The sequence below is a fragment of the Eublepharis macularius genome, chromosome 7 (assembly GCF_028583425.1).
Source record: "Eublepharis macularius isolate TG4126 chromosome 7, MPM_Emac_v1.0, whole genome shotgun sequence".
In the NCBI taxonomy this organism is placed as follows: Eukaryota; Metazoa; Chordata; class Lepidosauria; order Squamata; family Eublepharidae; genus Eublepharis; species Eublepharis macularius.
Genome location: NC_072796.1, coordinates 98,962,656 through 98,976,533, shown reverse-complemented (window position 1 = coordinate 98,976,533; position 13,878 = coordinate 98,962,656).

Here is a 13,878-nt window from a genome sequence, read left to right as displayed (position 1 = left end):
TTAAAAAGTCTAGATGTCTTACAGGAATGAAAAATGAATGTTTGCCTCAATTTAGCTTAGATTAGCATGATATGAACAATATTTCAGGCAGTGATCACTGGCAGTATAAAATCATAGCAGAGGAATGAAGCTTTCAATACAGTCCTGTTCAAAAGCAGAATTCAATTTATTTTTACAATACAAATATTCCAGTATCAAAAACCATAATTAGACCACTTAAAAAGGAAGGCAACAAATGTGTGTTCCAAACTCTTTTCTGTAGATAAAATCTATTCCACTTTTGTAGTTAAAGATTAATCAGAAACAAATGTAATCATGAACTTCAACCTATAGTCCTAGCCAGGTGTAAACATTTCCAGCAAGTTCAAAGGCTATAATGTCAGACAAGATAATATTTGAGCTTGTGACGTTAGGAAACAAGTATCTTAGCACAAACTGAAAGTCAACAAATTGTATATGGCAAAAGATGCAGAATACAATATTTCTATTAGTTAAAACAAAGTTAAAGAAAAAACAAATAATTTCAGTGTAACACATCAGTATAACAGAACACAAGTGCGATTAAATGTGTGGAAAAAGTATTTTAAAGCAAACAACACAGGCACACAAGTTTATGTAAAGTACTATCAAAACTAAGTACAGGAAAACTGAGGACTACTTATATTGCTTTAAGATTTTTGTTAAAAGGTATATTGAAATCACTGCATGGTATTTTGATGTCTGTTTCCTAATTGCTAAGGAAATCATATGTTTCATCATTGTGGCGTCAAATTCTTTAAAATGTATTTACTGATAAGTTAGAATAGAAAAAGAGCTGAAGGATTGCTTTAGAGAGATCAATAAGAGGATATTAAATTATATTTTTCTAAATGTTTTTGGCGTAGCTGGATCTCAAAGATCATAAACCAGGTTTTTAAGAAAATAGATTTCAGAAACAGATCTACAGAGTGAAATAGCAAACTCCTGTTTCTAGCAATATATCAGCAGTTTAAAATTCTACCTTTTGAATAGTTTTATGTAATATTACTGTGTTTGAAATCAGACTCATTTTTAGCTTTTATTTTAAAAATGCAGAATTCTTTGACCGGCATCAGTGTAATTTGTATATAGTCATCCAATGGCATTTTTAAAAATTATTTTGTATTGACATCAAATTATCTGCCAAGTAATTCTTTCAGAAGCAGTCAGGCAGCCAAACACTTACACACTTTCAATTCAACAAACAAGTTAGGGGTGAACTTCAAACCTGTTGGTATTACTAAAGCAATTGAGTTACAGTGTTTCCTTTTGACTGCAATATCGTTTTCTCTCTAGTGTAATTCCTAGGTTTACATTGCACTGATGCTACACTGAAAAGGAAGAAAAAACTGAAATATACATAGCCCAACAAACACAGACACACAGAGACAGCCTTTCTCAAAACTGTTAAGTTACATTCCTTTGTCAATTTCTAGGACTAACATTTTGCATCACTTCCAAATCAAAACTGAATCCCAATCATTCTGTTGAAACTTGCTGATATTTTTTTTTTAAGGTTGTACTCAAAATTTTCTTAAATATCTGACCAAGTAAGGTCAGGTAATTATTTTGTAAAATAGTTACAAAAATAATGTGGTTCAAATTATCATTCTATTTTGAAATATTTTAAAGTAATAATTTGACAATAGCAGATGCAAAAGATTCAGTTAGCTTACTGCATAGAGTTGAAATTTTAAGCACTAATTGGCAATAAGTAGTTTATAACAAAATACTGAGGGCTCTAAAACCTTAACTGATAATGCATTTATCTGTGGTGATGATTCATACCACTTGTTGGTCTTTTAAAAGTAGCAGAGAAATATCATTTGCTAAATGAACCATCCCAAGGAAGTTCTAATACTTAACTTTCTGCTGTTTTTTCTGTTTCTTACAAGTGACGCACAATCCAAACAGTATTTTGAACCACTCAAGCACTCAAATGCTATGCTACTTTTGAAAACGCAAGAACCACTGTAAACAACTGAATAATGTCTTTTTTTTTTTAAATGAAGAATATAGAACTCTGAAAGGGTAGTAGAATGTAATGCATGGGGGGAGTCACCGAAGATGAGCAATTTCCTAATTTTTCCTCTGTGTTCTGAAAATATCATATACATGCAAATTTGGAAGCATGAGAACACTAAGATTTTAATAGTAATATTAACCAATCTCAGTAACTCTCATCTTAGCTTTCAAGAAACTCTGAGCAAAGTAAATACGTACATATTTACACACACTTGCTCATGGGGTTTGTACGTAAGCAAAGGTACAATTTAAAAAAGCCAAAGGGTGAATGCAAAATAACATCTTTTTTCTCCCACGTGTACTGTCCTTGGCTGCAGATCCTACATCTAAATGCATTTTAAAACGCAAAGGAAATATGGTTCTACTTCAATAGCTAACATCATCATTACTTTTATATCTTAGCTTTACTAGATCATTGCTTTAAATGAGCATCACAAAACCAATGGAGCTTCTGTCTCCACATTACATTTTCTTGATAATCATTTTCAATTTTTTCCCCCTTCATGTCATCATTTTAATGTAAATCTTTTTCTTTTCAATAAAATGAAATGATTAAGTAATCCTGCTTTTTGCATGATTAAAGATGACAGATAGGCTTGGGTGGATAAAAATCAAGGCTCCTCACAGAATCTGTGCACTTCACGTGTCAGAATCTTTCCAGTTTGTTTAGTGCTAATGATTGGGGGGGGGGGGGGGAACCTAGCATTTCTAAAAATTGCCTAGAAATAATAACAAACTACCTTATATTATCTACAGCTTCAGCTAAATAAGCCCTTTAAATCACATTTTCTGTAATTAGCCGAGAACAAATTGTTTTGACAGAACACTGAGAGATCAGGAGGACCACTGTGATGCTGTTTTACAGCATCCTGCATTAGACAGGGAGAGAAGCAGTAGATTAAGACTATTGAACAGAGAGCACAGAAGAGGTTAAAATGATTGTTTTTTCTCTTCCAGAAATTCATACTGCTAAATTAGATTCAATTTAAAACAAGGGAAAAATATCTATCAATATTTACCAGTGTTCCTTTCTTTCAGCAGCCCTATGCAATAAGCTTAATCCTTTTTGTTTTTGACTCAGACAAGGAAAACAGAAAAGGGATATTACTGTACAGCACATACATACACACTGCTATCGCCTCTAGACATATGACCCAAAATGATGCTAAGGAGTCTCTTTCTGACCTCCTGCTAACCAGCCTCTTGTGATTAATTCCGCATGTCCTTGGAACTATCTGGTAGAGATCTTTCTTTCTTTCTTTCTTTCTTTCTTTCTTTCTTTCTTTCTTTCTTTCTTTCTTTCTTTCTTTCTTTCTTTCTATATTTTCACTAGGGAATTTTTTTTTAAAAAACCCATTAATCTACTGCCTCAGACCTCACTTTGTAGAAAAGCACCACCTGTCTTTGCATTGGCCAAATAAGACCATAAATACCACAACATTCCCTGACCTAAGTTTTGTAGACATCTGTATCATGGTAGCTCTGCATTTCCCTTCTTTGACAGATGAAATTACTATTCTTTGACTTTTTTTTACTGCCCCCATTCTCCCCCCCCCCTTTTTTCTGATTATGTTCTGGATGGCAAAATTTGGGCCACAAAATGCTAATTTCTAACCTAACACCATGACAGCAATCACAGCCATCACAAGGATGGAATAAAGAGAGCAATCTAACATCCAGGGATATGAATTTCTGATCAGTGGCTGGCAGACTGCCGTGAAAGCTTACAGTAATCCCATTGGACAGCTCGGGTTGATGAAGCCTGGGAACAGGCAGCCACAATGTAGGTAGTTCACAATTGCAAGCATTTGTCCATAATTTAAAGCTATATGAGAAGTGGAGAGTATTCATCTGAACAACAAGCTGTAATTTAACTAGAGTAACATTTACATAGTTTTTAACCCATTATTTCCTTCTCTCAGAGAATTCCTTCTTTTAAACATTATTTTTAAACCCTATATATTTAATACATACATTTGTGAAAGAGAAAACAGTTATCATTTACAGATATTCAATTTTACTGTATAATTTCTCAAAAATCAATCTTTTAAAGTTCAAGGAGCCTAAATCATGAAATACCTTACTTGCATAAAACAACGCAGTGAGGTCATTGTATTTTCCTGCATAAATAAATATTCCTTTTGAGTCAATTCTGACACCTTTGCTCCTAATGAGTAGTATTTTATTATAACCTCTGCACAAGTAAAGTACTCACTGAAATTAAATCCAGGGTTTCCCCCCCAATTCTAGAGAATGCTGTTTTACCAGATAGGTTGGTACTAATTCATTTTGATTGATACAAAGAGGTGGACAGTATAAGCAGTAACATTAGTCATTGACAGCTATGGCAGATGATTCCTACATTTCATCTGAAGTAAGTTGGCAACTGACCATACAAAAAATGAATACAAAGCTTCCATGTACCATCACTTGTCTATCTATCCCAGTATTGTCTATTCCAGCTATCAGCAACTCTCCAAGACCTCAGACGGATAGCCAAAGTCATAGAGATGCCTTGGATTAAAACACAGCGATCATTCACACAAAGCGTGTATTCTTTACTACCCATCTCTGTGGAGTCAGAAACCCATGTCTTTTCGAAAGGGATTGATAGAACTGAGTCGATGGAGAATGCCATGAGGTGTTTCTTCCTGTAGCAGACATAGCCACACAATGCAGTGGTCTTTTGTAGATTACCAGATAGCACAAACTGCTGTCCCTATGAAGAAAATTTGTCCATTGACCTCACTGGAGAAGGTTACACTGAGGACACAATGAAAGCTGCCAACAGCTGGTAGTATCTGTATGTTTTTCATGACACACTGTGTTCTAGATCAAAATTATTAATTGATTAAACAAATTAGAAACTAGAAAAACAGGGAGGGAGGAAGAATTTCCTTTTAGCAGTATTTTAAAAATAAAAAACTATCCTGAACTTAGAAGATTCGCCAAAAATGTAATCATTATAACAATAGCTTTTGTAGTTAAAGCAAATAGTAGAAAGTACATAGGCTGAAAATAATGCCTGTTTTTATAGAACTAAATTATGCCTACTGAAGATAAGATAATAGGGTGGAATCTGAAAACAGTGAAAAGAAATTATTCTGGTTATTTTTATTCTGAAGACAATAGCAAAGGAAGACAATTGACATGAGGGAAAAGAACAGCCGTTAGAATTTACCTATAAAATTCTCTATTACAGTATGTCATTCATTAAATATCTAATAAACTTTGTACTCCAAGAATGATACCTGGCCAAAATCCTTTCTGTGAACTTCTGACAGAGAAATGTGGGGTTGTTTCTATTTAAAAGGCAGCTTCTACTAAGATGTAATGTAATTATATAATTAAGCAGAAATCTTTATTTTTCCATTTACAGTATTGTGCAAATTCAATAGCTGCTAGCCTATCAGTTCAATTTTACCACTCATATGGACATATGAAAATCCCTCATGCCAAATCAGGCAACTGGTATATCTAGAACAATATTTCTACTTTAACTGTAGGCATCTGTCTCTGGTCTCCATATATCTGAGATCTTTTAACCAGATATACTAGGATTGTAGCCTAGAACCTTCTGTATGCAAATAACACAGTCTTCCACTGAAATACAGGGCCTCCATTATGGAACATCTCCTGTCTATCCTTCATATCATCACTTCCTCCTTAAACCTAACATCAGAAATGCTTTTACTCTGCCACCACCAAAAACAAACCTTTCCCCCCATAGAATATTGCAAGCTAGCTTTCTTCCACTTTTAAAATGGATCAGATACCTGCCTGCAGGATAAGTCTTAATAGCTAAACATAACCTCCATATTTTTGAAATGAGTGAAATACTCTTTAAGAGAAGGTTTTATTCACTCAGAAGATATAGCATGAAGAAGTCTGATTGCACCTCCCCACCCCCAATTTCAATTGGGAAAAGAGGAAAATTTGGGGGCAACACTAAAAAATTCTTGTGAGATTTATTTGTGTGTGTGTGTGAGTAGTCTGCTTTTCTCACTGAGACTCAAGACAGATTACACAGTGTAAGTCAATATGATCAACAACCAATACATTCAACAAACTATATGATAGGGTATGGATTGCAGAAATTTGGGGGCGGGGGGGAAGCATAGATCTGAATACAGGTATGAAACATTGCAGAAACAAAACACTTGACATGAACATATCAAATGACACAGAAACTCCATAGGTATATATCTACACTACCAGTAGAGTGAGTGAGTGAGTGAGTGAGTGAGTGAGTGAGTGTGTGTGTGTGTGTGTGTGTGTGTGTGTGTGTGTGTGTGTGTGTGTGTGTGTGTTTACAGCAGTTTATATCTCTCTCAAGTATTAAGTATATTTGCAATTGTGCTTCCTGAGTATCAGGCATTTATCATTCTAAATTATATAAAGACACTGCATTATAACTGGTTCAATCAACACAATAGCTTTAGGTTTGATCAGAAACTTTCAATTTCCCCTTAAATTTAATTTTTTTTTACCCTGAAATAAAGGTAAACAAAACTTGTTGTTTCCATAGCTTCAAAATTTCCAGAAATTTACATCTCCAGATTTAGGGTGTCTATAGAAACCTGTCTTTCTGATTAGATGACCTATTCCAAATAGGTTGTCCTTCACTTGTTCGGTACCATTATAATTTTGCAGATAGCTGCAAAGCAAGATGGAAGGGATGACTGAAGGGTCAAATAATATGGTCACCAGATATTTAAATACTTATCAAAAATTGCATAGAGAGCCAGTGCGCTGCTGTGGTTAGAGTGTTGAACTAAGATCAGAAGACACCCAGTTTTGAATCTCTGTTTGGGAGCTTGCTGGGTAACCTTGGCCCAGTCCCACACTCTCACTTAACCTCACAGGACTGTTGTAAGGACAAAATGGAACAGAGGAGAATGACATAAGCCACTTTGGCCCTATTAGGGAAATAAAATAGCTATAGGAAGAAAGGTCAATCCTGCAAGTTTCCAACACCTAGTAATCTAATTTGTTCCAGTGTGGACTCCAATAAATGGGATAAATGCTGCTGCTTCATAGGGGTGTGCACCAACCTACCATTTATCATTCTTGTTTATTTTTAGGTAACTCTACACATAGGAAGCTATAAAGGATTTCCAGATATCTAAAAATGTCCATGCGCAGCTGCCTTCTATATGCGATCCATTCAAATATTGATAAGTTTATAACATCATCAATCTGGTGATTCACAGGAGGTAGCCTTTTGTCTCTCCAATGCTGAAGTATAAGTAAGGGCACAGAGGTTCCATTTCCATTAACCATTGGTTAGATTCCAAGAGACAGGCAAGTAGTTTAACAGTGTATTAACATCCTCTAAGTAAGTTTTCTAACACAAAATTAATATGACTAATAACTTCCTCCCCAAAGGGCCAAATGTCTAAACATGACCAAAGCCATGCATTTTGTGAATTACACCCCCAACAGTTAGACACTGTGTTTAAACCTGTAGTAAAAAGATACTGTGGTGTCCAATATACCCTAAACATAATTTTTGCTGAATAAGTTACAACTTAAGATTCATAGTAGCAACAAGTATATGGGTTATCCCATTGCTTTAGCGAAATTGGAAGCTCGAGATCATTATTCCATTAATCTGTCTGTGTATCATATCTATTAAACTTCAAATATTTATATAAAATTTGGTGATTTTGCTTTCTGTATTGATTCAATAAGAATCTCCAAAAGAGGGGGAAATTCTGAAGCAAAGCTGCCACAGCCTATTTGGACACCAAGAAATGTTACAAATATTGCCATTCTGCAGAAGATGACAAAACATAGTTAGACAGTTGAAAAAAATGACAAGAATTCATCATTATTACCTATCAATTGATCTAAAGATTCCCTTATCTGTCTAAGCCTTCCATAAGAAAGGTTTCTTCCCAATTTTTAAATCTAGATTTGACCATAATGTTAGTTTAGCATGTGCGAATGGATCAAATTGATACTGTTGTGGTACTGTTGTGTCATGCTTCTCTAGCTGCAGAGATTGTTGGAGGGACAAAACCCATTGTAACATAAGTAGACCCTAATGCATTCCACTTAAAAAGTGGTTCCAAAAACCAAGTCCTCCAAAACAGCCCAAGATGGATGCTCCAAGTGAGAGGAGGAATCTCAATAATTTGTACACGTTTACAAATATGCCTGATGATAAAGCTTTACAAGTTTCCCATTCAGTAGTATGAGTATTCGCAGTTCCTTGGTAAATATTAAAATACTCTGAAAGCTCAGCTATCATATGTGTTTTAGAAGATTCATCATTGAGAAAAGAGACATTAAGACGTCATAAGCTTGGTGGTCAAACCCAATCAGGAAGCTAATGAAGGACAAAGGCAGCATCAAAAACAACAATCACATCTATATCACATGCTTTAATCTGTGGCATCAACACAGCTGAAACAAGAAAAAAATCTAATCAAAAAGAATTATTATTAGGGATGTGCGTTTCAGTTTTCTGATTCATGTTAAATTCCCGAATTGAACCAGATTTGCAAAGATTCGGGATTTCTGAATTGGGCCCAGCATTCTGGGCCCAATTAAAAGACCCTGAACCAAAGCTTCCTGAAGCAATTTGTATCGCAGTGGTGAGGAAAGGGCATTTAACCCCCCTTAGATCAGCTGCTTGGTGCGGATTTCCCCACCAAACAGCTGGTCCTGGGTTTAAATGCCCCTTTCCATGCTGCTGCGAAACAGCAGGGAAAGGAGCATTTAACCCCTGGGATCAGATGTTTGGCAGGGAAATCCCCGCCAAGCATCTGATCCAAGCCGGCTGGGGTTTAAATGCTCCTTTCTGTGCTGCTACAAAGCAGCAGGGAAAGGGGCATTTAAACCCAAGATCACCTGTTTGGTGGGGAAATCCCCGCCAAGCAGCTGATCTAAGGGGAGTTAAATGCCCTTTCCCCGCCACTGCGGAGCCGGTGTCGTGTCTGTGTATAACCATGCCATGTTTATTTTTTTTGTTGTATCACTGATGCCACAGTATACTAAAGTAGTAATGCCTTAATGGTAACCTGTTGTACTCTCCCCTCTAGCTATATTAACCATGTTCTCTCCTCTTGGAATTATTGCTGTCCAGGCCCAGGAAAGGGCCTTTCCCCTTATCTCTCTAAATGGCATCTTCTAGTTAGAAGCGACCTTGGAGTTTCCAACTGCCAGCTCTAGCTGCTCTGTCCAGACTCTGTGAATGTATGTTTGTGTACTAATCATGTAGCCATAACTATAAAGAGTTCTCACAGAACCTGTGTAATCTTGTGCACCAAAAACCTAACCGTTGCTGGAGCATGGAAGTTTTCAAATATACCATAGCCTCTATGTTTTGATTCCTCACTTCTCAGTGCCCCATGATGGAGTGCAGACCTGAACTGTAAAATCCTGAATAAAACCTTTTCTATCGGAACCAATGTGTGTTCACTGGAGAGGGACTAAGGGATCTACCTGCCAGGAACTGACAGCCAGCTTGGATCAGCTGCTTGGCGGGGATTTCTCCACCAAACAGCTGATCCCAGGGTTTAAATGCCCCTTTCCCTGCTGCTTCACAGTGGTGGGGAAAGGGCATTTAACCCCCCCTTCAATCAGCAGTTTGGCAGGGATTTCTCTGCCAAACAGCTGATCCCGGGTTTAAATGCTCCTTTCCCTTGGCGGGGATTTATTTTTTGCTTTTTGCTTCCATCACCTTAGGGTTATAAAATGTCTTAAATTGATCTTGATACTGTACAAAAAAGATAGCTTCAGCTCTCTCGCAAGAGTATTTGCTTTTATGTATTGATGACATAATACTGTCACTTCTTTAGTATAATCTGGGTAAAGCATGATCCACTCTTTATTAGGACCTCAATACAAGTCTTGTTTCTATCTTGCCAAATGTAAAATTTGATTCTCACCCCAGATGGAAGAAACTGAATTATTGTAGGAGTTGGTTTGTTTACACTGCCTGATGCCTGAAGAATTCTATAGGATCATTCAATATGCAACTGATAATCAACATTAAATCGCAGGACCTCATGAAATAATTTCTCTATGAGTTCAATCAGCCTCTTCTGTCTTTTCTCTTCTGATAAACCAAGAACATGAATATCTAGACAGTGGACATAAGTCTCTAGCTGAAAGATTTGGTTAGAAAGAACATTATGTGAAGCTGAGACGGCTGTCTCATGAGCAATGGGTTGGTCTTCTAAGGGAGAAATTTTAGTCTCCATCTGTTACACTCATATACCAGTACCCTCAGTTGACTCCCAAAGTTGTTGAATTGACTTATCAATTGCCTTATCATTAGAGGAAAGTTGTTTTAATTGCTCAGATTATTGTTTTAGTTGCTCAGAATGTTTTTTTCAGTTAAGCACCCATATTTTTCAACAGAGAAATTACTTCTTTATGAACTTCCACACTAAGTTCAGGAGAGGAAGGAGGGGCCGTCTTTGTATCTTTCCCCTTACGGCTCATAGCTGAAGGTTATAAGCCCATATATTTCAAGTTGAATCAAGAGAAAATATAAAACAGTAAATAAGGCAAATTACTTCTGCATCAAAGAAGACAGGTCCAACACACAAAAGAGAGAGGAGTGGCATAGAGTTGTTTCTGATTACACCACCATCTTCACTGGAACTGTTTCATTTTGATTCTTACCTTGCTGAAGTGGCAGCAGCAGGCAGACACTGAGCCCTCACAACAGTATCTTGTTTTCCTTAATGACATTCAACAATCAGATCCCAAAGGGAGATTGCACCTTTCCGTTATTAATTATCTCTTTTGCAGAAGGGGGAACTGTGCAATGCATGTAAGTGCATCTTTCCCCCTCTTCTCTACCCAGACAATTGTCTTCCTGCCAATCGGGTCTTTGCAAGAGGAGACCCCTTCCCACTTGTCGGCTTTGGAAATGTTTGGAAGGGGGAATGTTCAATCATAGGCTGCAATTCTAAAGACACTGCCCTGAGAGAGTAAGCACCATTGAAAAACTTGAGGCTTACCTCTGAGACGTGTTTGGGGGATGTGCATTTTAGTTTGTTTTGCAGTGCTACCCAGGCACTGTTTTTTTCCCTCACCCCCATCAAGGCACTTTTATGGTCAGTCACTGTGAGTAAAAGTGCCATGGGGGGTGTTTGTGCAAGTGGTCTGATCAATTTGTTAAACTTGATAAAAGCCCCAAAAGATTTCAACCATAGACTACAATTCTGAAGACATTTCTTTGGAAATAAGCACTATTGGATAACATAGGACTTACATCTGAGCAGACCTGTTTAGGATTGCTTCAGCCCCATCCTGTCAGCCATTCAACTGCTCTGCCCTTTCAAAAACAATCCTGTCTGCCCACAGAAAAAATAACATTTATGGGAAAACATAGATCTGTTTGGGCAGGGGGAAAGGGTTCAGACAGTCATATTGCCTGCCTGCCTGCCTGCCTGCACTTGGGTGATAGCAATTGGTAGATTAATCTGAGAACACCCCTTCATGGTGAGAACAAAACAGCAATGCACAATAAATCAGTACCTTTAAGTCCTGCTGTTGCACCTACAGGTAACAACAGGATTTAAAGGCACTGATTTAGTTGCACTAGAAAAACAAAAAAGTGAACATAAAGCAGGATTGTTTTTTAATGCTGTCACCCCACTACACCTTTGCTATCCAGTTTCCAACCATAGTGCACATCCACCCACAGTTGCCTTCTTCAGGGTCTGTTGTTGTGTGTGTAGTGTAACTGAGGAAAAACTCGGTGGATTGATGGTTTAGGGGGAGGGCTTTGTTCTGTGCAATTTTAGTGCCATTAACTTCAAAAACAGCTGCCCCAAAGAGCCTCAATGATCTCATTGTAAAGAACAGAGCTAGAACTCATGATAACGGGGTGGGGGTGGGGACTGATTAGATCCAAACCAGCAATGCCACACCCGGAAAAAAAAATAATGATACATATTTCATTTGGAAACCCTGGATTCAAAACTGAACCAGAAATGTTCTCAGCGGACACCCCAGTAGCATGTTTCGTGTTCATAGGACTAGAGGCAACATGGGCAATTCTAAATATATGGAATTCACCGTGTACATCTGAGGCACCAGAAACTGCATTGTATTTCAGTATTTTCTTTCCAGGTGCAACTTGGCTTCAATGAATGAGTTAATAAATGTGGGGCTCTTGGGTAACATTAAAGACTACTCACTACTACCTTGTACATCATGAATTTGCTGCTCATGATTGCTTATTGGCAAAAGACCTTTGTACCAATGTTTTTGAAATACCATTTGTTTCCAATGTGGTTCTTGATTCAAGTGAAAATTTTAATTTCATGTATAAAGCTTTTTAATCTTGGATCTTTTGACTATGAGCTTTCTGTCTCTGTGAAAAGTCTATTGTATGTCATTTGGAAATTGGAAGGCAATCTTAGGGATAGAGATTTATGGCTGAAGTTTTTCAGTCAGATCCTCTATGAAACCCCCTTCCCCACCAAACATTTATATATTCATCTAGGGCAGGGGTCTCCAACCTGTGGCCCAAAGGCTGTATGCGCCTCCCCAGCTCTTTCTGCAATGCCCTATAACCTACTTGTTTGCTGCTATCACTCTCAAGGCATTTTCCCTCAGACCCACACTATTCTTTCTGCCTCAAGAGGCACCACCTACTGCTGTTCTTCCTGCCTCTTTCTTGCAAAAACCCCACAATAGCAACACTGTTTCTTCTGGTCTCCATGGTTCCTTCTTTCAGCCCCCTCTTAGTCTCATCCTCCATACTAGTATTTTGGCCATTCTCGGTATCCATACCACTCAGCATTTTCACTCCCCCTCTCCACACATTACCATATTGAAGACTATATATGTGCATAAGGGAAATACTGTGTGACTGGGTCTTTTGCAAAAAAAAAAAAAAAGCAGGAAAAGGACAGTAAAAAGGCTGGTATTTTTGCAAAAAAGGATACAAATTGTTTTGCATACTGAATATTTCTAGAGGCTCCACCCATCAAGGCTCCTCCAAGTGGCATCCAATGTTACTTGAGAGGTTGCTGCTGCAGGCAAAAGCATTCTTCCTGCCTCAACAAGAGCTTGTTGCTCTGACTTTTCACCTTGCTTGCTGCTGCCTTTCCTCCCCCACCCACTCCAGCTAGGCGTCTTCTCATGCATTTGTGATCACAGCAGCCAGTGACTGGCCCCTTGGATTGAACAGGAAGGAGTACTCTCTTAGCAGGGAAGTTTATGGGATTCCCCTTCCTAAATCTTCCTCTAGCCAAGTTTCCCTCCCCCGAGCTGCCCTTTTGCTTCTCATGATTGAGGCTTGGCTGGCAGGCAGTGATGTGTATGTGCGCCCTGCATATCATTTGAAGCCAGCTTAATGGTGTATCCTTTGCTCCAGGTGGGAGGTTGCCCTTTCATTCACTCACTCACCCTTTTTTGGAGGGCCCCCAAATTGTAGATATAAACCTCAAGGCAGTGCTCTTATTAAGAAATAAATCTCATAGTATTCAATGTACTTAGGTTTGCAACTTTGCCATCTGGTAAGTCAGATTCATAATCCATTCTTTTAAAAAATTCTTCCAAGACTGCATATGGTTCATACTCCTGATAAATGTAGAAGCAAGGGTCTCTTCTCTTTTTTGCCATGGTCAAAATGGAAATCCCTAGCTAATACCAGCTAGAGTGGGATGGATTTGGTGGGAAAGGGAACAGTTATATCTCTAAAGCTATACTTTTCATATTTTTATTTATTCAAGGATAATTTGGCTTACCCAGCAGCAGCCTTTCTGCTTAAGCTGGGAACCGCTTTTGCAGCCCCGCCTGGAGGAACAGAGACAGGCTCCCTTCCCGGGTATATGGGGCTTTGGCCGGGGGCGGAGCCAG